Source organism: Ursus maritimus, unplaced genomic scaffold (assembly GCF_017311325.1).
Source record: "Ursus maritimus isolate PB19 unplaced genomic scaffold, ASM1731132v1 scaffold_13, whole genome shotgun sequence".
Taxonomy (NCBI): domain Eukaryota; kingdom Metazoa; phylum Chordata; class Mammalia; order Carnivora; family Ursidae; genus Ursus; species Ursus maritimus.
In genome coordinates this window covers 14612808-14640679 of record NW_024423675.1, presented here as the reverse complement: position 1 = coordinate 14640679, position 27872 = coordinate 14612808, and the positions used below count along the sequence as shown (strand labels likewise).

Sequence of the window (27872 nt, the reverse complement as noted above, 5' to 3'; positions counted from 1 at the left end):
ATTCATGCTTTCTCTTTCCTGATATTCTACCTACACATTGTGCATCTTCAATAATGGTTTGGTAAATTATTGAATGAATTAATGATCTTCATTTATCTACTCTTATTGATGATCAGCAGATAATATCTTTGTTGCATTGATAGAAATTATGACAAGGTACTTAAGTCTTTTCCTATATCTTAGAGCAAGCTCATATTGCCTTGTTATTGGCTTTCTCAAATATAAATGGTCATGTAATCTATTTTACTTAAGTCTTTGGAAAGTTTCCTAATCCTTGCTTCTTTATTTTACAGCTATCAAGATTATATCTTCTGTAGAACTATGTAATTCACTTTCATAGAATTCAATCTCCTATAATTATATGCTAAGTTGAATGATATTTTGTTTGATGTCTGTCTTCCCTCAAATCCTATATGTTCCATGAGAACTCTATGATTTGATGAAAATTTTGTCTCTAGAAACTATCATAGATTATAACACAGAAGTGAAATTCAACACAAATGAATAAATAAATTATTGTCAGAATTCTGAGTCTGAAGAAATCAATATAAGTTTTTTTTGCACAAAGTCCTATAAAAATGTGTTGACTAGAATCTCTAAATGATACATGTGAGATTAAATCATGGCTAAGTTCTAAAAATACTTTTAAACAATGAAGCTTTTTGAATTTAGGTAAAAATAAACTCATGTTATAAGTGCTTTATAATGAATTTTATTTTTTATTACATTTCTAGTATAACTGGTGCTAGCAGCAATAGCAACTTCCTCAAAATACATATTAAATGACCTTGTCTTCTGAAAATTAACTGAATTATAAAACTAGGTATATTATACTCTAGGATAATCCAATGGTATGAAATCTAGATGAACCTGGTAATGCTCATTATTGCCAGAAAGCAAAGTGTTTTCAAAATGCCTGGGAGTGCTTAAATGAAAGTTGAACCATTTTAAAGATATTTCATTGGCCAAATGGGGAAAATGTAAGCACTGTAATAAGAATAATAATTATAACTGTCATAAATTGTGATAAAATCATGTATCTTTAATCATATTTGTAAATAGAAAGATTACTAGTAAATTATAGAAATAGGTACAAAAAGATACCAGTAGTACAGAAAAAGAGTGGATTTTATAGGTGGCTGATTTTAAAATTAAATTTTGATGAGAAGATACCAACATATATGTGTATTCTATGAATATTCTCTTAAGTATATACTGGATTATACAACATGTGTTTATAGTATATTCTGCTGTTAGTAGGGAATGGGGAGTGAGAAGTGACAACTGTAAATATTGCCAACAGTTCTGAAAATATTAGGAATAGAATTAATAGTGGTTACATTATAGATCAGGTACAAACCTACTTTAATAATGTATTGCAAGATAAGGGACTAGCTAAAGGTCCTAAAAAAATGCTGAAGGTATAAGTTCCATCTATTTCTAAAAACAACAATAACGAAACTTCTAATTTTCACTGCTTATTATAGAAGGTAATTCAAAAGGTACACTGAAGGCTCCTTTAATGCATCCAGATGAGGTCAATACTTAGTAACAGCTGCACAATGGACACTGATATTTGAATAACACATTATGCAGGTTTCAGGAAACTAGTATCTGTGAGAAAGAACTAGGATTAAAAAATTATGTTGTCACTTCCAGTTGAATGTGGCTATATATACCAGTTATCATCTGGAGAAATTAAAAGTTTAAAAATAGCCAATTTATCTATCTATCTATCTATCTATCTATCTATCTATCTATCTATCTCCTTGCACACTTTACATTTGGTCAAACCAGGATGTAAGTACAACCCGCAGATCCTCAAATTTGTATAGAATACCATAAAAGACTGAGATCAGGCAGAAATCAATGCATATTGAGGTGGAGAGAAGGATGAAGGGACATCTGAGAGCAAGAAGGAATCAGGGAGAGCAAAACTCATAGAAAAACCAACAGGAAAACATTTTTTAAAAGAGAGGTAGACCCTGAGGTACAAATATTATGTCCCTTATTTGCCACAAAAGGAGTCTGAGTAAGGAAGGAGCTGATGGAGTAGATTTATCTAACAGAGACAGAGAATGGGCTCACAGAGATATCCTATATTTTCAGGAAGCAGTCTATCTCTGTGGCAGTTGGAAATAAACTATTTGAACTGAAAAACCCATCTATAATGAAACAACACAACATATGGCCTTTCTCTACATATAGGAACCTATCAAAAAATTCTTCAACAATTTTCCCGATCTCCCCTTCATCTTGTGTTTGTCCCAAACATAACATGAAGTTTAGTTATATCTCTTTTCTTGCCTTCTGATTTTTTAAATTTAAGTATACTTGATACACAATGTTACATTAGTTTCGGGTATACATACAGTGATTTCACATCTCTATACATTATGTTACGTTCCCTGACAAGGGTAGCTATCTCCTGTCACCATGAACACTTTGCAATGTCATTGACTATATTCCTTATGCTGTACCTTTTATTCTCATGACTTATTGATTCCATAATTGGAAGCCTGTATTGGCCACTCCTTTTCACCCATTTTGCTTACCCCCCGCCCTTATTTTTTCTACTCCTGTATTGTCCTCTTTGGACTCCTTATCCCTCCACTCTCTATCATTAAATACCCAAATACAGTATCTCTTTCTCCTTTCAGCCTTCCATGACTATTTGAAACTTCACTGACTTCTCCTAATTTTTTTTTTTAATAAAAATCATTGAATTTTGCTCTCAATCACACGTCTTAAGTTACTAATTGGCCAGTCTTGACATTGGCAACAGAAAGTAAACTACTGACACTGATTCATTAATTATGTTCTTAGGGAAACATAAACTCTCTGAATACTATGGGGGAAAGTATTATTATAGGAAGTGGTCTTCTGTACATGTAGGAAGATCTCCGGAAGAGAAGATCTGGAAGGATTGGGGGATGGAGTTGAAGAGGAAGACAAGTCATCAACTGTCCTGAAGCATTAGCAAGGGTGAAAAGGCAGGAACACGCTCAAGTCAACTAACTGCATGTAGTTGCTAAAGTCAGATTGCAAAGAGGGAGCTTGTGCAGTGACTTATGGGAATCTGTTGTCTCTGTGTAATTACCACTGCCTAGTATCTGCTGGTGGGTATGGGGGATGCTGGTGTACAGCACAGATGACCCACAGTCAGGGAAGAGGTAGGAAAAAAACAAAAGAACAAGAAGACGGGATGGAACCTATCTCTCATCATAATCTGACTACAACAGAAAGTTTTTCTTCAACTCCCAAATCTCATGAAAATTATTTTCTGGCTATTTTTACTTCAGTATCATGGGGCACCTGGGTGGCTCAGTTGGTTAAATGTCTGCCTTTGGCTCAGGTAATGGTCCTGGGGTCCTGGGATCGAGCCCCACATTGGGGTTTCTCCCTCTCCCACTTCCCTAGCTTGTGTGTGCTCTCTCTCCCTCTCTCTCTCAATCTCTCTCTGTCAAATAAATAAACAAAATCTTTATTTCTGGATATCATACAGGGAAATGGATTCCCAGATTTACTAAATTGACAATAGAATTTAGCACAACAGATTAAATAGCTATACTTCTGAGTCCCCACTGCACCTAAAAATGACAGACATTGCTAACGTTTTTGCATTCACTCATTATACAGTCATTTATTGCTCACATATTTATTTGTGCTGTCAATGAAAATAAGGAATATTTTGGAAAACATTGTGCAGGCTGTAATAGAGGTAGGCAGAAAAAGCATGACTGATGCTTAAGCATATATAAGGCTAGGTGCTGCATATTCTGTACGTCAAATATTTATACAAAATTAAGTATCTAACAACATTCTTCATTTGTTAGGAGCAATGTCTTATTTATTTTCCTTTCTTTTTAAAATTAGGTTTGGGCACTAAAATAGTAATTTAAAATTGTGATGGAAATATTAACTGTGTCTCAGTAACCAAACAGTCCCAAGCAAATTGTTTATATAGTAAATAATTCTATTGTATTCAATCATCTCTCCATATTATGCTGTTGTCAAAAAGTGATGAAATATAAGCAATCAAACATGGTAAATTTGTTTTCATTAGAAAGCTTTTCAATGGTATTCTGTTTTGCTTCCTAATCTTCTTATATGTAACCCCTAGGAACTGCTGGAAGATGAGAGGCACACAGATTGCCTGACTGCTTCTTATTTCTTCCCCTGAGATTTTTCTGCTGCTTCCAGCAAGCTTAAAATAATCTCTACATAAACAAATCTATTCTTTTGTCTTTCTTAGTCTTATCTGTCAAGTCCATTTCAAGAGTGTGGGTATGAACAAAATAATGATATGGATTGAGAGATTCACTAAGACTTATACCAGACTTGAATATTAATGTGGTAAGTGCCTGGCTTTTGTGGAGGGAATTCATAGGAGAGGGTCATATTGATATTTCTTATAGTGATACTAGATGTTATATTAGTTTCAGTAAAATAAATAAATGAGACAAAATAGACCAGATTTAATGTGAAATATATCAAATTTAGTCAGTACTATAAAGTGCCAGATAGCATTTTTTTAATATTTATGATGTTAAAAAGTTTAGGAATATAGATTTTATTTCCACAAATTATCTTGGAACAAAAGTAAGCAAGAAGTTCAGAAATATCTTGACCTAGGGCGCCTGGGTGGCGCAGCAGTTAAGTGTCTGCCTTCGGCTCAGGGCGTGATCCTGGCGTTATGGGATCGAGCCCCACATCAGGCTCCTCCGCTATGAGCCTGCTTCTTCCTCTCCCACTCCCCCTGCTTGTGTTCCCTCTCTCGCTGGCTGTCTCTATCTCTGTCGAAAAAATAGATAAAATCTTTTTTTTTTAAAAAAAAAGAAATATCTTGACCATATACAGATCAGATCAGTGTATACAAGGCCTAGAGACCTAAGTTGGACAAAGTCCAGACCAGTAAGCTTCCAAAGCTTAACATATACACATGCCTATCTTACACCAGTAAGGCATACACATGCATTCAACTAACCTGAGTATATATATGTACAAAATAGCCAAGACCTTGAAACAAATCAAAGGTTCATCAGGAGTAAAATGAATAAATATAATGTGGAATATTCAGTGAAATACTATACTTCAATAAAATAAAATGAGCTCCTACTATAAACAACAAGAATTGGACACAGAAATATGTTAAATGGAAGAAGACAGACACAAAGAAATACACACTTTGTGGTTTCATGACATGAGCTTAATAAACAGACAAAACTAATTTATAACGATGTTATTGATTAGGAAGAGTCAGAGGGAGGTTTCTGTGGTGCTGGTATTTATTATTTCTTATCTCAATTTTAACTTTGAAAGTAAACCTAGTTCTACACTTAAAATGCTTCTGAGTTTATTTTATACTTATACTTTAAATATGTAAAAGATGAGTTTCCAAATGTATTTTGAATATCAACTATTTCAAATATGTTCCATTCTCAGAGAGAAGACATGAACGTTCCCATTATAAATGGAGCTCATAATTGGGTTGGGGTGTTAGATTTTTTTAAAAACAACAAACTATTAATTCCATATTACAGAAGTAAGAATTTTTACTGAAATAAAAAAAAAACATTTTATGGAAATACAGGGGAAAGATCAGTTAATTCCAAAGGGGGATCAAGAAAATGTCCATGGAATATAATTTAAACTTATAAACAAAAGGATGGTTAGAATTTTAATAAGTAAAAGGGCATTGGTAGGATTTGTTTAACAGAACATGTTAAACTTAACAAATCATGTTAAACTATAAAACCATAGGGCTCAAGCCAGGCAAAGTATGTTTAATTCTCTAACAGATACTGTTATTATATAATTAATCACATTTCATTCAATAGCGGTGACTCTGACATTTCTAAATGAGGAAGTTTTTCTTTTCTAGCCAAAATATAACCAGTTCTTGAATAACCTTTCCAATCTACAGCAGACTTGGAGGAAAAGGAAAGTCAACAGAGCAGTGAAACAGAGAGAACAGAGAAAGAAGTCATTTCTGGAATAATAGGGGGCAGGCAGTTCTGAAAATCATTAGAAAAATAGTGACTCTTCTTACATACTGCATAGGGTTTCAGTGTCTGTTAGCAAAACCCATATTTTTACATATCAAAGTGCATTAAAAGAAAAGACAGTGAAGTGTGAATAGTGAGAATTTGCACCCATAGGAACCACGAAGTCTGCAGTCATTATAGAATCTCTGATACATAAAAGTAACAATTCTGCTAAAGAGCAGGGTGCCATATAGACAGCATTAGGCACACGGATCAGTAGTAATGCAACACTGTGACTGAGGGGACAGAGTCATTTTTATTAAACATGTCTGTAGAGTGTCTAATTGAGGACAATTGAAATTAGCTTCTTTTAAAAGAATAAATTGCAATTTATTCCATTGTTAGGTTAAGAAAGTCTCAACAAACTCATGGTGCACTAAATATGATCGATCCTGAAAAAAGGAAAAGGGTCCATGTGTGACATGATAAAGTTGGAGGGAGACTTCAGCCACCATAAGATCCAAGACCACGTCCCAGCCACATGGAAAACCCTACCCTGAATGCTCACAACAAGCAATCAGGGGCAGCAGCGCCTCCAAGACATCCAAATACCTAAAGCTCAGGATTTAGTTAGGGAAAGACAAAACACTGCAGTTTCCAAAGGCAGATTGATCCTATCTGTGGATCCCATGTAATTTGGATAAAACACACTGGAGTTTAGTTATCACAGGACTGGACTGATACAGAGAATGATAAATCATTAGCCATCATGGAGGGATAAAAGGACCCCACTCTTGAGGTGCTGTGCAGAATAAAAGAAAAGGAGAAGATATATGAGCTTGAATAACTGCTTGCTCTAGAGCAAGCCCTTTGCAAAGACAAACTCCTACGGAGGGATATTCTAGGTTATTGAATGCCTGATAATAAAAGGATTAGGGCAAATCCATTTTTGTAATAGGATTAGAATGTTTACATGGAGCGAGAGACCTGAGAATCAAGTATTAACAGTTGAGGCTTGGGAAAAGCTCCTGCATCTGAAAAATGGAATAAGACCTGAAGACGTTAGGAACAAGACGGAATGTATTCTTTGTAAGAACTGACTACAGCAATTGCAGGTCTTGAGTGGTATAATATTTAAAATACAGAAATATAGAAAAGTACCAACAGTCAAAAAACACACATATTTCTTTCAGCAGAATAAACAACTCAATATTTATTTCCAGTCTATCTTTACCATACATACATTTTAAATATTCTAATATATGCATACTTTCTCCTTTACAAACAGTTGCATAGAACAGATAAAGTAAGTTCCCTTGGAACATTTCCTCTACCACTGACAAGTGTCTTTTCACTTTCTTCATCTTCAGAGGAAATCACTGTCATATGCTTACAGTATATCAAGCCAGATAGTTCTATTCTTTTTTCTAAATAATACCAATTGTTTTCTAAATTGACTATATTAATTCACTCTGCCATTAGAGTGATATAGCAACTATTTTACCTTATGCGTGCAACATTTGATGTTTTCAAACTTTAAATATTTTTCCAAAGATGAAAAATGCAGATAGAAACATGGTCCTCAATCAATTTATGTGTAGATTGCTTTGATGTCTCTGATAAAAATCAAATAACTGTGTAAATGCTGATTTATTTATGGCCTCTCTATTTTGTTCCATTCATATATTTGTCATTCCTTATGCCAGTATGATGTCCTGTTGACTGAAGATTTATGTTGTCTTGAATCAGGTAGTAGATTCATCCAACTTGTTTCTTTCTTAATATTGTTTGTCTTTTCCACTTCCTTTGCATTTCACATAAAATTTAGGCTCAGCATGTCAGTTTCTTTAAAAAGCCTTCTGGGATTTTGATTGGGAATACATTGAATCTGTAAATCAATTTCAAAAGAACTGACATCCTAACAATATTGAGCCTTCTGATACATGATCATGATATATCTTTCCATTTATTTATTTAGGTTTTACCCAGTTTCTCTCAGCAATGTTTTATAGCTTTCAGTGTAGACATTGTGAACATCTCTTGTTAAATTTATTCCCATTTTGGGGTTTGATGATATTATAATGTAATAAATCTACTTTTCAATCATTTACTGACAGTGTATATAAGTTTATATTTTTAAATGTAGACCTCCATCTTGCAATCTTGCTAAATCCACATTAGTTCTAATGTAGACATACTTTGATTTATTGTGTTTGTCAAATAATTGTGTTTTTAACAAACTGATGGTTTGTGGCAAGCTTGCATCAAGCAAGTCTACTGGCACCATTTTTCCAAAAGCATTTGCTCACTTCATGTCTCTGTGTCACATTTGTGTAATTCTCACAATGTTTCTAACTTTTTCATTATTATTATATTTGTTATAGTGATCTGTAATCAGTGATCTTTGATGTTACAATTGTAATTTTGGGGTTTTTGTAAGTTTTGGGGTTCCATGAAGCTTGCCCATATAAGAGGACAAACTTAATCCTCTGACTGCCTCACCAACTGGCTGTTTCCCTGTCTCTCTCCTTCTCCTTGGGCTTCCCTACTTCCTGAGATACAACAATATTCAAATTAGGCTAATTAGATAGCTCTGCAATGGCCTCAAGGTATTCAAGTAAAGAAGTACACAATCTCTCATGTTAGTCAAAAGGTAGAAATGATTAAGCTTAGTGAGGAAGGTATGTGGAAAGCCAAGATAGGTCAAAGTCTAGGCCTCTTGAATCAAACAGCTAACTTGTGAATGCAGAGGTAAAGTTCTAAAAGGAAATTAAAAGTGTACCCCAGTGAACACACAAATGATAACAAAGAAAAACAGACTTATTGCTGATATGGAAAAAGTTTCAGTGGTCTAGATAGACGATCAAATCAGCCACAACATTGCTTTAATCCAAAGCCCCATCCAGAGCAAAGCCCCAACTCTCTTCAATTCTACAAAGGCTGAGAAAGGTGAAGAAGTTGCGGAAGTTTGAAACTAGCAGAGATTGATTCACGAGGTTTAAGGAAAGTCATCATCTCCATAACAGAAGAGTGCTTGGTGAAGCAGCAAATGCTGATGTAGAAGCTACAGTATATTATCCAGAAGACCTAAGATAATTAATAAAGGTGGCTACACTAAACAACAGATATTCAATGTAGGCAAAACAGCCTTCTATTGGAAGAAGATGCCATCTCAGACTTTGATAGTTAGAAGTTAATGCCTTGCTCCAAAGCTTCAAAGGACAGGCCAATTCTCTTGTTTGGGGCTAATGCAGATGGTGACCTTAAGTTAAAGCCAGTGCTCGTTTACCATTGTGAAAATCCTAGGGCCCTTAAGAATGATCCTAAATGTATTCTGTCTGAGCTTTATAAATGAAATAACAAAGCCTGAATGACAGCACATCTGTTACAACATGGTTTACTGAATATTTTAAGCCTGCTGTTGAGACCTACTGCTCAGAAAAAAAAAGATTTCCTTCAAAATATGACTGCTTACTGACAATGCACCTGGTCACCCAAGAGCTCTGATGGAGATGTACAATGAGATTAATGTTGTTTTCATGCCTGCTAACACAACACCCATTCTGTAGCCCATGGATCAAGGAGTAATTTTAACTTTAAAGTCTTATTATTTAAGAAATATACCGCATAAGACTATAACTGCCATAGATAGTGGTTCCTCTGATCAATCTGAGCAAAGTAAATTGAAAACCTTTTGGTAAGAATTCATAATTCTTGGGAATTATAAACATTCGTAATTCATGGGAAGAGGTCAAAATATCAACATTAACAAGAGATTGGAAGAAGTTGATTCCATCCCTCATGGATGATCTTGAGGGACTCAAGATTTCAGTGCAGGAGGTAACTGCGGATATGGTGGAAACAGAAAGAGAACTGAAATTAGAAGTGGAGCCTGAAGATGTGACTGAATCATTGCAATCTCATGATAAAACTTTAATGGATGAGGGGTTGCTTTTATGAATGAGTAAAGAAACTGGTTTTTGAGATGGAATCTATTCCTGGTAAAGATGCTGTGAGGATTGCTGAAATAAAATTTAGGTTGTGACATAAGCACAGTTGATAAAGCAATAGCTGAGTTTTCAGAGGACAGACCCTAATTTTGAAAGAAGTTCTACTGTGGATAAAATGCCATCAAACAGCATCATATGCTACAGAAAACTGTTCATGAATGGAAGCGTCAATCGATGTGGCAAACATCCTTGTGTTTTTTTTAAAAAGATTTATTTATTTATTAGAGAGAGAGAGAGGGACAGAGAGAGTGTGGGAAGGGGTGGAGGGAGAGGGAGACAGAAACCTTAGCCAACTCCTTACTAAGCTTGGAGCCTGAAATGGAGCTTGATCTCAAGAGCCTGAGCTCATGATCTGAGCTGAAACCAAGAGTTTAACTGACTATGCCACCGAGGGACCCCACTGTATCTTTTAAGAAATTGCCATAGTCACCCCAACTTTTAGCAACCACCACCCTGATCAGTCAGCAGCTATCAACATTAAAGCAAAACTTTTCATGAGCAAAAAGATTGTGACTTGCTGAAGGCTCAGATGTCAGTTAGCATTTTTAGTAATAAAGTAATTTTAAATTAAGGTATGTACATTGTGTTTTTAGACATAATACTATTGCACACTTAACAGATTACAGTGAAGAGCAAACATAATTTTTACATGCACTAGGAAACCAAAAATTTCATTTCACTTGCCTTACTGCCTTATTCACTTTATTGCAGTGGTCTGAAACCAAACCTGTAATATTTCTGAAGTACGCTTGTAATTTTATAGGTTGCTTAATATATTTTGTATATACAATGGGGTAATCTCTGAGTTAAGATAATTTTAATTCTTCATTTTTAATCTTTATGCCTTCCATTTCTTTTTATTGCATTACTGCAGTTTTCTTGAAGCTCTAATTAAAGGTGAGTAGAAGTGGCACCCTTGCCTTGCTATTGCTAATCTTAGGGGAAGAGCTTTTGGTATTTTGTCACTAAGCTTGATGTCAGCTGTAGAGTTTTGGTATATAACCTTTATCAAATTGAGAGTATTTTATTATGAATGGATATGAAATTCTGCCAAATGCTTTCCCTCCATGTGTGGAAATGACTATATAGTTTTTCTCCTTTATTGTGTTAATTTAGTAAATTATAATTTTTGTTCTTTGGATGTTAAATCAACCTGGTATTTCTAATAAAAAATGTTATATTCCCACCACAAATCCTTAGGGATTTGATTTGCTTATAAGTTATTAAATATATTATGTGTATGGCCAAAAGGAATATTCATTGGTATTTTTTTAATTTTTATTTTTTAGTAGTATTCTGTCAGATTTGGCCATAAAAAAATGAATTGAGAAGTGTTTCTTCTTCCTATATTTTTTACACAGATTTGTGTATAACTGATATTGTGTATTCCTTAAACTATTGATAGAATGTATTGATAGTATTTATCATTACGAACCATCTTTATTATTTTTGGAAGATTAGATTTTCTTTTTTTTTTAAGATTTCATTTATTTATTTATTTGTTAGAGAGAGAGCATAAGCAGGGACAGCTGCAGGCCAAGGGAGAAATAGGCTCCCTGCTGAGCAAGAAGCCGGTTGCAGGACTTGATCCCAGGGCCCTGAGATCATGACATGAGCCGAAGGTAGCTGCTTAACAAACTAGGTTACCCAGGAATCCCAAAGGAAGATTAGATTTTCTATATGATATCACTTACCTTCACCTGAGGAACCTCCTTTAGCATTTCTTGTACTATATATCTGCTAGTGAAAAATTCTTAGTTTAAAAATTTTTTTTAATCTGCAGGCATCTTTATTTTGCCTTCATTTTTGAAAGATGTTTGCTTTTTACAGAATTCTGTTGTCAGCCAGTGAATACAGATAATTTTGCACAGGGTTCAGGGTCCACCTTCTGTAACTCCTTCCTTTCTCGGTTTAACTCTTCACACTTCAGTGTTTGTGCTTTCTCCAAATTCTGATGTCTGGCTATTCAAACCAGAAAAACTGCCTTTTATATTGCAGTCTTAGCCGTACTGCACAGAACAAAGAGAAGCCTCAAGAATAAAAACCCATAAAAATGAGAAACTCACCTGTGTTGTAACCTTCATATAGACCCACTTTTTGAAGGGGTCCAGATTTTATAGTTATTATCTGCATTAAGATATGCTTAGCAGGAGCTTAATCAGCATTATGCTACTGCATTCTTTTATCTCTCTCTTTCGTGATCTTCTTTCCTTTTCCTTTTTATTTATAGGGCTATCTTTTTAAAGTTAGTTTTCAGAATTTAAGGATATAAATGTGTATTTTGGATCAATTAGATCTTATCGGGGTCTACTTTTTGCTTTTTTCCTTTCTGTGCATTTGTGTTTGTGTGTGTGTGTGCGTGTGTGTGTGTGTGCATGTGCATGTAAAGGCAAATTTATAACAAGTGAATTTCCTCTTAGTTTTTATTACTTTTTGTAAATTTTACATTAACTCTACTTATCAGAATACTTTGTAAAGTGTTGTTTTGTTATAAAATAAGAATGTTTTTTCTCTTTTATTGAAGTATCTGTCTTTTCCACATACATCTGATGCCATCTTTTCCAATATTTTGTATGTGTACCTTTGTCTCTTTACAAAACTAGGATCATACTATTTGGTAGCAGATACAACATAGACTTTTTAAAACATATATTAATTTACTACTTAAATTTTGGTAGGTGGTTATTTTTTAAGATGCATTGTGGTATAATGCTTCTCAAAATTTATATGTGTAAGATTTTCCTAGAAAGTTTATTAAAGCACAGAATCCTGGGCCCTGTCTGGAATAGAGACCAAGAATTTGCATTTATAAAATGATCCCAGGCAACACTCACGCTGCCTGTCTGAGAATCACACTTTGAATAGTTCAACTTTAGCTTATTTGGACATTCCTTTAATTTGAACATTTAAGAAGGTCATAAGTTTGCTATTGCCAACATATTTGACCGTAGGCCACTGCATATTTCTTAAAATGTTTTTATGTGATTTTCGTGAAAATAAGGATCTGGACATTTTAAAATATTTTATGCAGAATTTTGGAAGGTTTTCAGAAAGGATTTTTTAAATTTATAAGCCTATCAACAATCAGTTTACTCCTGTATCATCACTATGATTGGCCATTATGATTATTATTTGTTAATTTGACAGGTGATATGTATTACCATGTTTTTCTTCATTTTGTATTCATTATTTTTTTTCCTCCGGTAGTTCTTATTGTGCCTAGAAGATATATTTCTATTGATTTATTTGTGAAATCCTAATATATTTGCAAAAGCAAGTAAAAACAGGAATGCCTCAGGAAACTGGCTGAAGGAAGACAGAATACAGGAAACCTCAGTGGCTATATAATACCTGAAACATTGATTTGTTCTGAACCAAAGCTTCTTTTCCTCCACAGAATGCAGCCTTCATTTATGAAATCATGACCAACAATAAGAAGCTAGGATGGATGAGGGATGGGGCACTGCATGATTTCCACAATCAGAGGAAGACAGATCCTAATGCAATACAGCACACTGCCATGGTCAGAGAGGGCTGTGCTGGCTGGGTTGTACAACTGAAGTTGAGCAGAATATATGTGCCAAGCAAATAAGACCTTATCTCAAGAAGAAGAAAATACAAAATAAAAAATGCCAAGACTCCCTTAAGAAGACCACTGCCAATAAAAATTTCATGAAACGAAACACTTGAGAATCAAACATTTTGTTTAATTAAAGGATATGCTGAAAACTGCCATAGTGCATGTTGAAAGGATATTGTATTTAAAAAATAAGTCAAGCAGAGAAAGACAATTATCATATGGTTTCACTCATTTATGGAACATAAGAAATAGGAAGATTGGTAGGAGAAGGAAGGGAGGAAAGAAGGGGGGGTAAACAGAGGGGAGAATGAACCATGAGAGACTGTGGACTCTGGGAAACAAACTGAGGGCTTCAGAAGGGAGGGGGGTGGGGGATTGGGATAGGCCGGTGATGGGTATTAAGAAGGGCACGTATTGCATGGTGCACTGGGTGTTATATGCAGATAATGAATCATGGAACATTACATCAAAAACTGGGGATGTACTGCATGGTGCCTAATATAACAAAATAAAAATTATAAAAAAATAAAAAAAATAAAGACATAAGTAAAATTTAAAAATAAATAAATAAATAAAATCTAGTGAAACAAGATTATAGTTTGATAGGGAGGTTTCACATTAGAGATAATGTAAATAAAGTCTGTTCTTTAGGACAAATAAACTTTCTGTGCAGTTTCCTCTTATTCAAAGTAAAGAGATGCGTTCATTTTTTTAAATTTTTATTTAAATTCAATTTAGTTAGTACATGGTGTATTATTAATTTCAGGGGTAGAATTTAGTGATTCATCAGTTGCACATAACATCCAGTGCTCATTACATCAAGTGCCTTCTGTAATGCCCATCACCCAGTTACCCCATTCCTCCTCCTACCTCTCCTCCAGTAACACTCAGTTTGTTCCCTATAGTTAAGAGTCTCTTATGGCTTATCTCCCTGATTTTGTCTTATTTTATTTTTCCCTCCCTTCCCCTATGTCCATTTGTTTTGTTTCTTAAATTCCACATATGAGTGAAATCATATGGTATTTGTCTTTCTTTGACTGACTTATTTCGCTTAATCTCCTCTAGTTCCATCCATGTCGTTGTAAATGACAAGATTACATTCTTTTGATGGTTGCATAATATTCCATTGTATATAAATACCACATCTTCTTTAAAAAAATATTTATTTGAGAGAGAGAGAAAGATTAAAAGAGAGAGTGCAGGGGGTAGAGACAAAGGCGGAGGGAGACCTGCACTGAGCACAGAGCCCGCTGAGGGGCTAGATTTCACAACCCTGACATCATGATCTGAGCCAAAATCAAGAGTCAAACCATAACTGACTGAGCCACCCAGATGCCCCTATACACCACGTCTTTTTATCCATTCATCTGTCAATTGACAGCTGGGCTCTTTCCATAGTTTGGCTATTGTGGACATTGCTGCTATAAACATTGGGGTGCTTGTGCCCCTTGGAATCACTACTTTTGTCTCCTTTGAATAAATATGTGTTAGTGCAATTGCTGGGTTGTAGGACACGTCTATTTTCAACTTTTTGAGGAACCTCCATACTGTTTTCCAGAGTTGCTGCACCAGCTTGCATTCCCACCAACAGTGTAAGAGGGTTTCCCTTTCTCCGCATCCTTGCCAACACTTGTTCTTTCCTGAGTTGTTCATTTTAGCCAGTCTGACTGGTGTGAGGTGGTATCTCATGTGGTTTTGATTTGTATTTCCCTGATGCTGAATGATGTGGGGCATTTTTTTCATGTGTCTGTTAACCATTTGTATGTCTTCTTTGGAGAAATGTCTGTTCATGTCTTCTGCTCATTTCTTGACTGGATTTTTTGTTTTTTGGGTGTTGAGTTTGATAAGTTCTTTATACATTTTGGATACTACTAGCCCCTTATCTGATATGTCATTTGCAAACAGCTTCTCCCATTCTGCAGGTTGCCTTTTAGTTTGGTTGATTGTTTCCTTTGCTGTGCAGAAGCTTTTTATCCTAACAAAGCAATCTACACATTCAGTGCAATCATTATCAAAATATCACCAGCATTTTTCACAGAGCTTGAACAAACAATTCTAAAATTAGTATGGAACCAGAAAAGACCCCAAATAGCCAGAGGAATGTTGAAAAAGAAAACCAAGCTGGAGCCATCACAAGTCTGGACTTCAAGCTGTATTACAAAGCTATAATCATCAAGACAGTATAGTACTGGCACAAAAACAGACACATAGACGAATGAAACAGAATAAAGAACCCAGAAATAGAATCTGAACTCTATGGTCAACTAATCTTCAACAAAGCAGGAACGAATATCCAATGGAAGAAAAGACAGTCTCTTTAACAAATGGTGCTGGGACAATTGGACTGCCACATGCAGAAGAATGAAACTGCACCATTTCCTACACCATACACAAAAATAAATTCAAAATAGATTAAAGACCTAAATGTAAGACAGGAATTCATCAAACTCCTAGAGGAGAACACAGGCAGCAACCTCTTCAAACTCGGTTGCAGCAACTTCTTGCTAGCCATGTCTCTAGAAGCCAGGGAAACAAAAGAAAAATGAACTATTGGGACTTCATCAGGTAATGTGTTCATTTGTTTTAACATTATATGGCAGGGTTGATTATTCCACAACCATGTTTATAGTGGGCTAGACACTAAGGACAACAGTGGCAAATGAAAAAGTGTTCAGAGTTAGGGTCCAAAATGTAGAGAGATAAAATCTGTTGTAGAACAGGTTCATGAGTAAGATACATTAGCAAGTACTTGGTTTGAGAAAAACAAAACTGAAGGGGTACAGTAATTTGAATACAACTCAATATCTTCATGGGTTCCAGGTACCCTTCGGTAGTCCAGGGTTCAAGGATCAGGCAGCCAGCTTGGCCAAAGGTCAAATTTGACAAGCTGTATATTGTTGAATATGGAACCCAATCCTTGATGACAGGACAGCAGAAAAGTAGACACAGCATCTCCACAAAATGTATCTGTATTTATGAATATCTGCCTCAGTTTCACTAGGATTTAGTACAATATTCAGGAAGTATCCATACATAATTAGCATCAAGCTCATCACTATTGCTCACCAACCTGATAAAACTATAGCAGGACCAAGACCTTCATTATTATGTGTTCCAGTTCTGCCAGGCATACAATGGAGCCCCCACAAGCTATCCCAGTAGTTTTCGTATTTACTAAGCTGTAATTCAAGGTCTTGATAACCTGACATGGTGTGTTCTTATCTGTCACACTGAAACACTTGCAGATTTGATATATTTGTCAATACCCAGTTTGCTCAATGATTGTCCACATGTGGTCACATGGAGAGCCACTGTATTCTTCACAGCTGGAATCAATAAACACCCAGACGTTTTGAAGTATTGAGTGGGGTTCTACGTCAAAGCTCGAAAGCTTGCATCTGATAGTAAGTGCAGCTAGGTTATTACACACTATATTCAGCTATATTTCCTCAGAGACAAAGTGTTCAACCCTGACAGCATACCTAAATGGAAAGTTTGTAGAAATACTTTGGTAAGTTCAAAGAAAGAAGTTTTATGATCTGATAACATATTAGAAAACTGGCTGCTGATGAAAAGTGGTGTATAGGGGGCCAGGATAGCACACAGTGGAGACATTAGTCATGTAGATGAACAAGGACAATGATTCACCTTAAGATAGTAGTGATGGAAATATTAAGATATTACTAATTCAGAATGCATATTCATTTATACCTTTATATTTACTAGTTTGAAGTATGACTTCTATCAGCATCTTCTTATAAGGTTTTACCATTTAACTAAGATATAAATGATTCAGAACAATTTAATTTACAACATGTTCCTCTAATGGAAAACCAAACCTCCATTAACTATGATCAACCCAGATTTATAAGCCATAGATTTTTCACACCTGTATTTTTTTCTTCTGATATCAAATTCCTGAAGGAAAATAATTTAATATGGTTTTCAAAATATGAACCTCTTAGTGTTGAGTTCAAGGTTAGAGCTGGAGCAAGCAAAATAAAATGGTACCATAATTCACCCATTGCATTATAATGATACATACAATCTGTAAAAAGGTTTTTCCTAACAATACCATGACTTGAATGAATGTTGGAAATAAATATTATGACCTGATATTTGGCAATTACAGGCAGATATTTTGGGGGTCTGGGGATTATTAATTATGTTGAAAATATACCTTACACTCCCTCTCTCTCTCAAAGTAGAAAAGGAAACACATTTTAAAATCTTTAAGAGGTTACAAGGTATTAGGATGACATATTGTAACAAGAAATACTACCTCTCATAAAAGCAAAAATACCAAAAGGAAATAGGAAGCTAATTATGAAGCACTGTTCTGTGGCATTTTCTGTACTGTGACATATTAAAAAAGCTTGAAAGATGAAGTTAAATGACGTAGCCTGGCAAAACAAGCAGTTAAATGTCCTTTCTCTCTATGGCAGTTGCCTGCCAGTCAAATTATTGATTGCAAAGGAGAATAATACATATTGTTAGCAAACCTGACAGAAACATCCTGATACATCATTCAATAATGAATAACATGAACTTGTCAAAATGGGAAAATGTTTTCTTGAGACTTCCATCCGATAGGTCTTAATGACTGTAATTTATGCAATGAATTTTCATACCATGTGAAAATATACGTTGATGATCCTTCTGTTGTGGTGTGGTATAAAAGGCATGTTTTAATCAGGGCTGTAAAATCTCTAATAATACAATTATTCTTATTATCAGGATACACGCAAGAATATAGTTATATATTATTCAAATGTGTTATGCATCTTTTCTATTGCTGTTTCAATGTCTTTTTTTTTTTTTAGGTGTTCCTTCAACATCTGATGATTCTTTGTGATTATTTTTTCATTCTTATAAACTAGCATTCTTATAAAAAACCTGATAGAAAGCTCAGATGTGTGAATAGAGTTTGTCAACAGATAGGCCTTTAAATCCACTGTATACAGTGAGATCAGGCTGCTTTATATGGAGCAGCCATTTTCCCCTCCATCTACACCAACATCTCTATCTGCAGCCCATTTCCGGAAGAGAACTCTAAATTTGGCTTAATGTGGTTAGTGAGTTAGTGAGAAAAAAGAGTTTCATGAAATAAGGCACCTCTTCCCACCTTCATCAGGATTTAGTAGGCCCAGGACAATTTTGCTGATTCCCCTTTCCTAAGAAGTAAATTTCTTTTCAGCAGGAGTGGAGGAAGACATTCCCTTGATAAGGTAGTGACAGGGTTTATCAATTCCCTTCATACACTTTCAAGCAGTCTTCCAGCAACTCTCCCTCGCACATATATTTTCAGAATGGTACATTGGCCCTAAATCACTGAGCATTTTTAAGGAATTCTGTGGAAGGAATCGACAAGATTCTTGGACCATTCTCTACCCACTAGCCACTCATTCAGGCACTTCTCAGGCAGGGACATATACATAAACCCTTTATCATTTATTATGTGTACATCTACTTTTCTTCTTGCAAACTTGGTTGACATTTGTCATCTGTGGTCATCTCTACATGCTTCATACATCAATCCTTGCAGATTTATTCCTTTTTAATATACATTCACTATTTTTTTATCGGAATTGTGTATAGAGAAAACCTATGTATCCAATTAAAGTTTATTAAAAACCCCAATTATATTTTATAAAAAATCCTCTAGACACCTTTTTTCCTTTATAATTTACAGAAAGCATATCATATTAAATTATCAGTTAATTAACCATGTATCATTTTCATACCTATTAGTGTATAAAAACTCATCTGAAATATGTACCTTCAGTTTCCTCCTGAGATTTAAAAATATTTCCTTAGTGTGATGTTTTTAACTGAATATTCATAACTATAATATCTTTATTGAGATTTTTATCTTATATTAACACAAATTGTCTAATGATGTCAAACTAATATTCACTTCAATTTTATTATTTCATTCTATCCACCAACTATGACTATTTTGCCATTTTATTTTAATTTTTTAATTTAAATTCCAGTTAGTTAACATACAGTATAATGCTAGTTTAAGGTGTACAATATAGCGATTCAACTCTTCCATACAACACCTGGTTCTCATCACAACAAGTGCACTCCTCAATCCCCATCACTTATTTAACCTATCAAGTTTGTCTTTTATAAGTATTTTGTGGTTGCATATGTTATTAAAGAAAAACTGAAAGCATTTCACTTTTAGTTTATAAGTCTTTATAATAGATATACTTATTTCTAATTTTGATGTCTTCTGTTTTTTATTTTTTTATAATAGATATACTTATTTCTAATTTTGATGTCTTCTGTTTTTTTTTTTTATGTTTTTTTGATACGTCCCTCTATTCCTATCTCTTCCTCTGTTTTGTTGTTTTTCACCCTTTTAAATGATTTGGTGACTGGATATCCTTCTTTAGAAATCCTAGATAAAGTGCATTTATCAAGGACATGCCCATATCAATATATTAGAGTGATTAAGTAATTATATTTAAAATATGAGCAATGTTACAACATTGATATAGTATTATCTCTGAAACAAGTTGCTTATCTTTTCTGACCCTCATTTTTCTTTTCTGTAAAAATGAATATAATAGGGGTGCCTGGGTGGCTCAGTCAGTTAAGCGTCTGCCTGGGTCATGATCCCAGAATCCAGGGATTGAGCCCCACATCTGGCTCCCTGCTCAGCGGGGAGTCTGCTTCTCCCTCTCCCCCACCCCCACTCATGCTCTCTCTAGCTCTCTCTCTCTCTCTCAAATAAATAAACAAAATCTTAAAAAAAAATACATGGCTTAGGAATGTCAAAAGATAATGAGACCACTACTCAGTATCTGAAATAAGAAGATGAAGCTAAATTTATTGCTTATTATATTAAGCAAGAGTTATGTCATATAAGTATAGTTTCTGAATCTGAGTAGAACAAATTGCTCATCTTATATAATTTTTTTTAGGAAGAGTAAGATTTGGGCATCAGTGGACTTTCAAATGCATCAGTAGGATGACACAATCTGTAGAAGCATGATTACTCAGGTAAGACTAATTGGTTACTAATTGCTAATTGGTTGGCACTCAGAGGTGTATCTATTGGAGTAAGTCTGTGATTGGCTAACTTTGATAAATGAGGAGCTGTAATTAATTGGTCAGTATGGAAAAGTATACTCAGTAAGGAAAGTTTTTGCTTATTGAATAAACAGGCTTAAAACTGGTTTGGATTGCTACCTGTATCATAAGACAATCAGTCTTTTTCTAGATGTGTATGAACTTTCTTTTTCAGGAATTTCTGAACAAACTAAATCAAAGATCATATATACAGGAATAAGTACATTGTATGGTTCAGTTTATTACTGAATACATTGCAGTGACTATTATCATTAATATTATACTCACTTTTCAATAAAAAAAAACAGAAAATTAACACAGCTTTCCCTGTTATGCCTCTATATTGTGAAATTATCCTCTCGGAAACTTACACGAAAATGAACTTTCTCAAAACTCCAAAATTTATATGTGTGTTATTCTCTACCAATATAAAACTTTAAGTATTAACATTCTTGTACTTTCTGTCTACAGTGAGTGCTCTTTAGTCTAATTTATCCATTCAACACTTAAGTGCCAATAATGTGACCATGTACCTATATTTAAATATACATACAAATATATATTTCTTATATACATATAGATATATATGTATATATGTATACCAAACTTTGAGGCACATGGTTTTATATATATATATATATATATACACACACACACACATATATACACATACATACATAATTTTGTTTTCATAATTTTCAACAAACATTTAAGTTTATACATTTTCACCCAAGCTTTGTAATATAGTTTGACTTGTTTCTAAACATTTCAATGTATGTTTTGATTTCATTTTTGCATTAAATAAATATTTGGCTTTTGCCTTTTCTTACATTAAATATCTGAATGGGAAGATTTATTTTCCTTTGGCCACCACTTTGTTGTTAATTCTAACACCAGTGAATTCCGGTCAGTGAACATGTGTTGTAAAATGTTTCCTGTTTGGAACTTAATGGTTCGTTTTCAGGACTGCATATATGGCTTTTCCTGGGATTTCTTATGTGCATGACAGTCCAAACTTTGCATTTGTCCTCTACGACTTCATTTATTTTAACTCTGCCTACCTTTTTCTGAGGATAGTATTTAAAGTTATCTCCTATGATTGTGCAGTTTTCAGATTCGTCCTCATTTCACTAATTTAGAGCCCATAAAAGCTATATTACTTAGTAAATTAATGCTCTTATGTGACATATATTATGTTAGATGTTCTTTTTAGTTCGCATTGATATTTTTGTTTTGAATTTATTTTTATTAGATAACTTTTCCTTCATATGTTAGTTTCATTTTATCCTCTCTATTCAGTTTTGTTCATTGCTTTCTTAAACAGTATATCCCTGAATTGTAAGCCACTCTAAAAATTTATTTTATTAAAACTAATAATTACCTAAGGTACATCATGCCTATTTTTTTCTTTTAAATGCAATAAAAAAAATCTTTCTTCTGGGGAACCCTCTTACACTGTTGGTGGGAATGCAAACTGGTTCAGCCACTGTGGAAAACAGCACGGAAGGTCCTCAAAAAGTTAAAAATGGAACTACCCTATGACCCAGCAATTGCACTACTAAGTATTTACCCAAAGGATACAAAAATACTGATTCAAAGGGGCACGTGCACCCTGATGTTTATGGCAGCATTATCAATAATAGCCAAATTATGGAAAGAGGCCAATGTCCACTGACTGATGAATAGGAAAGAAGATGTGGGGTGTGTATGTGTGTGTGTGTGTGTTTATTCATATATGTATATGAATAAAAAAGAATGAAATCTTGAAATCTTGCCATTTGCAATGATGTGGTTGGAGCTAGAGTGTATTATGCTAAGCAAAATAAGTTAAAGACAAATACCATACGATTTCACTCATATCATGAAATTTAAGAAAACAAAACAGATGATGGGTAGTAAGGAGGGCACATATTGCATGGTGCACTGGGTGTTATACGCAACTAATGAATCATCGAACTTTACATCGGAAACCGGGGATGTACTGTATGGTGACTAACATAATATAATAAAAAAACATTAAAAAAAAGAAAAAGAAACAAAACAGATGAACATAGGGGAAGGAAGAAAAAAAGAGAGAAGAAGGCAAACCATAAGAGACTTTTAACTATAGAAAACAAACTGAGGTTGCTGGAGGGGAGGTGGGCAGGAGGATGAGCTAAACGGGTGATGGGAATTAAGGAGGGCACTTGTGATGAGCACTGGGTGTTATATGTAAGCGATGAATCACTAAATTCTATTCCTGAAACTAATATTACACTGTATGTTAACTAATTAGAATTTAAATAAAAACTTGAAGAAAAAGAAAGAAAAAATCTTTCTTCTGTGTTGATGGCAGCGTTCATAACATGAACATACCTTTTTGTCTGTTAAATTTATTCATGATGTGCTACTTCTCTCAGTTAAAAGGCAAGGAAAAATATTTAATTTTTTATATCAACTGTCTTTCAGCTCTAACCTGGTTTCTTAGGATCATTTAATATTTCTTTTGAATTTGTGTTAAACACATAGAAACAGATCACTTTTTATCTTTATGTACATCATTAGCTATATGACTATTATAATGCCATCTAAATTAGCTAAATTAGGAAGCATCCCAGCATTTGAGTTTTGAGTAACTCCATATGATCTCTGAAAAGGTAATTTATTTCTGGCAAAAAATAGAGCAGCATCTAAAATCACTTGCAAGACAGTCTACCATTTTTGGTTTTCTAATTTTGTCACTTTCTGCTATCACCTGGAATAGTTTGAATATTTTCAGACTTCTGATTAGAAAACATCACGGTGGGGAGCACCTGGGTGGTTCAGTTGGTTAAGAATCTGCCTTCAGCTCAGTTCATGACCTCAGGGTCCTGGGATCAAACACCACCGCCCTCCCCCCCCAACACACACATACATAGGGCTCCCTACTCAGCAGGGAGTCTGCTTCTCTCTCTCCCTCTGTCCCTCCCCCTGCTCCTGCTCTCTCTCTCTAATAAATAAATAAAATCTTTAAAAAAATTAAAGAAAAAAATCATGGTGAAACAGTGAATCTTTGTAGTCAAAAATCTTATTTGGTTTTGTTGTATTAGTTCTGAAATGTAAGCATGGAACAAAATAAAAATAAGAATTCTTGAAAAAAGTATTTAAAACTTTAGGCATATAGTCATTAAAACTAGGTTTGTACTTAGTTGTGCATATTATTTATTTGCCATTTACCATGCTTTTTTATTATTTCATTTTTAAATTTTTCTTCTTTTTTAAAGATTGTATTTATTTATGAGAGAGAGAGAGAGAGCGCACAAGCAGGGGGAAAAGCAGAGGGAGAGGGAGAAGCAGACTCCCCACCAAGCAGGGAGCCGGATGCAGGGATCAATCCCAGGACCCTGGGATAATTACCTGAGCCAAGAGCAGATGCTTAACCGACTGATGCTAATTTTTATTCTCATATGTTTGTCCAAACTATTGACTTTAAATTTACCATTGTTCTCCCTCAGTTTATGCACTGAATATGAGTTTTCTTATTTATTGAATGAAATTGTTTTTATCGCATTTTCAAAATCTTTTGATGGATTGATTCTTCATGCTAATAGTAAAGTGGCCTAAATTAACCTTCGCAGTTATTCCAAAATAGTATTACTAAACAAGAAATTATTTTAAAAATCTCCAACTAAGAAAACTGAGAAGTTAGTTTGTAACAGTGAAATTTTAAATAAAAACTCAATTTGACGTTCTAACATAGACTTATGGTGTGCGCTGTCCTCTGTAAAGGACCCATGATGTTATTCTGTCATTATGGATTCACTACGACCTTTGAATTTTTTTCCTAATAGTTATAGTGAATTTGTATTGTGCTAAATACATGGCTCTATCCAAGCTCTCTTACGCAGCATAGCTCTCATTTTAGGATTAGCTGGAGTTGTGTAATCTATGGCCAAGGCTTGATTTGTCATGGCACTGAAGTACAGGTAGCTCTTTTACTTTTGTTCAAATCTATTTTCTGCATGATTCAGACTGGTCAATGAAAGGATTACAGAATGTCTTAGAAGTAGAAGAATTTTTGAAAATCAATACTTTAGATGACTTGAAATGTCAACATAAAAGCAAAAGTTAAAGAGCAAACACTTCAATATTAGATAAACAAGTTTCTTAATTCAAAACCATATAGAAGTAGAAATTTCTATTATAAATATAGAAATGTATCCATACCAGAAGATAACTATCTACAGAAAATAATATCAGAAGAAGAAATAACTATTATAGATACATTGAAAGAAGTCAGAGTTTTCCCCAGCTTCCATCTCTTTAGAATTTGCCAATCTGGGGAACTGCTGGTCCAAATGAACAGTACAGGTAAGAATAAGAACATGTTGTGCTAGCGGGGATGATGACTTATATAATTTTCCAGGGGACTTGAGTCAAGGTATAGGAGTATGGAGCTTTGGTATGAATTTCATTTATCTGTCATTCCTCCCAAGCCATGACCTGTCTCACCTTCGGAAGATTCAGAATATTTTATAGAAGGCCCTTTGTGGAAAGGGACCTCCAGGGAATAACAGTTTTGCTTATTGAAAAAAATTACCTGGCTTGATTTGGGAGAGGAAAAAGATCCTTAGTAGATCTTAATAGAAGTATCAATAAAAAGCCTTTCCTCCTAGTTGATGATAGATTATCATAAATTTTCTGATTTCGAAAGGAATCTCAGTAAAGAAAAGTAGATGTACTTTATACCTTCTCCACTCTGTGAATCTCTTCTGGTCACAATCACAGACTGAAGCCAATTATAAAATGTTCAGTTACATAGTTCCATGAACTCTTTCATGATTTAAAAGACTAATTTGGACCTTTCTCTTGTTCATGTATTAATTGGTGCAAGGTCTGAACTAGTACAATCACTTTTTTATGGACCCAAGACACTTTCGCTATAACGTCACCTGCCTAGTCCCATCAAATAAATAAATAAATAAATAAATAAATAAATTCTACATTTTAGGAATCTTATTGACTTCTCATCAGTTAGCTTGGAAATAAAGAGTTGTGATAGTCTTACCTAAATTGTTAGTCAATGAAAAAGTCAACAACTGTATATGTATAGTTGTGATATTATCTATGGGACTATCAGAAAATTATTTTAAATGAACCCACCCTTACACATAATTAACATTCAATGAATTCTTGTTCAACAAATGGATTAAAAAATGTAGTCTTATATGTTTGCAAAATATTTTATGTAGGCTGTAATAAGAAATAATTTCTATAAGGAGATGTCAGGACAAAGAATATTTCAGTCAATCCAGCAGAAAATGAAAATATCTGTATAGTGTCGCCTAATATGATGACAAGATGAATTATCATTTTACGTTGCTTGACAAACTGTTTTTTGATGTATACCTGCTCCTTTACAGTAGAGGACTACCTATGCCCCTTGTTCCCGGCCCAGCCCAGAGAGAGAAAAAGGGCAGACGCACAGAGGTCCAAGAGACCTCTCCCCAAGAAGGCCAGACAACCAGGAAGCGCGAGGGTGGGGACGGCGAGCCGCTCAGGCCATCTCTTACCGTGAAGATGCCGCGGCCGTCCTTAGCTCAGATGGTCTCCAGGAAGTTAGGCTGCTGGCTGTCCTCCTCAAGGAGGAAGGGCTGCGGAGGCAGCAGTCCGAACTTGGACTTGTTCCTGGAGAGCTGCCTCATGTTGATGCCGAGTTCGGGGCCTGAGGCCCTTTCGCGCTCCTCGTGCAGCCGCGAGACGCCTTGCCGGAACCCTGCAGTGAGAGCCTGGTGGGCCCCTTGCTGGAATTCTGCGGCGAAAGCTTGGTGCGCCCCGTCAGCATGCAGCCCTGCAGTCCCTCGGCAGCAATGGCGCTTAGAACGCTCAGGGCTGGTCCCAGAGTGAGGAGACCTCAGCTTGCAGAAGGGCCGGCGCGAGACCCAACCTGTGTGTGTGGACTCGGCGAAAGAGAAAGAGCTGGCTTCCGCCTCCTAAGGATCCTTCACGTCCACTTTTGTGAGAGAATGTCAGTTTTTGTGAAGGGACAGGTGGTGGGTGGATGTGGAGGCCCAATAAAGCAACGCTCTACCCAGAAAGTCGACGGTGGACTCCGTGGAAACAATCCGGAAGACTTGGCTGAGCAGGGAGCACCCCTCTTCTGCAGCAACCCCGGTTCCGCAGCTAGGATTGCCAGGCAGCCGGCCTTCACAGGCCTCAACTGCTTTTCTGACAGGGAGCCTGAGGTGAGGCCCCTAGAACTTGGCGCGCGTGGACTCTGGGAAAATGGTCCTGGGCTGCCTACAGGACCGCCAGATGCAAGGCTTCATCCCGGAAGTGGGGGACCCTGCAATGGTGTCCTTCTGGTTCCTCCCGACCAGCTTCGCGTTGCGGGCGAACAAGCTGATCACAGCACCGTGCTCCTGCGCGAGTATTGGGGAGCCAGTGGGCTTTGCGCCGTCTGTAAAGTGCAGAATCTCATTCCTACTGGAGGCATTCAAGTACCTTGGTATGTATGTTAACGGAGACCTAAGTACTTTACCTCTTCCTTGTAGTCAGTCGCTCAGCACTGTGTGGCCAGCCCGCTCAGGCAAGGACAGCACCACAGGGAGCGGAGGGCACCTCTTCGTCACCGTCTTCCGAGCTCATCTTTATATTTTTCACCTTTGGGAATACTTGTTCAAGTGGTGACACAATTCCAGGCTTCTTGCCATTCTTGCCTGGCTCGCCCCATGCAGCTCCACGTCAAAACTGAGTGAGATTAAGTGTATATTTTATTCATCAAATTTTAATATATTAGTCATGTATTAATTTAGTGTTTTATCCTAGTCTTAGAGTGGAGAACTTTGGCTTTAATTATAAGGAGAGCTATTTTGACAGCTCTTACATACAAAAGACGGTTAATAGCAATTTGTATGTTTGGTAGTTTATAATGTTAAAAACTCCACATTTTAAAGAAATCTGTACCGCTTTGTCTTTAATCTTTTTTTTTAATCTTGTTTTAGATATACAGATTTAATTTATTTCTGGGCATAATAAAACTAACACACTTATGAACACAAAAAAAGATTTTGGGTAACAATTGAAAAAGATATTCTTAGATATCAATGTTTATCATGGTAGAAAATTTAAATTTCTCTTTGTTTCTATGTTAAGAAATAATATATAGAGTACTTAAGAAAACACTTTCTTATAGAAAACAATTGATAAATTAATGTTTGTCATTAAAACTGAACTACCAAATGCCTTAAATTC

General features: G+C 35.3%; 1 pseudogene; it reads right to left on the bottom strand.

Moving 5' to 3' along the window:
- Positions 1–11837: 11837 nt before the first annotated feature.
- Positions 11838–27331, bottom strand: LOC121102308 (annotated as a pseudogene).
- Between the last annotated feature and the right edge of the window lie 541 nt (positions 27332–27872).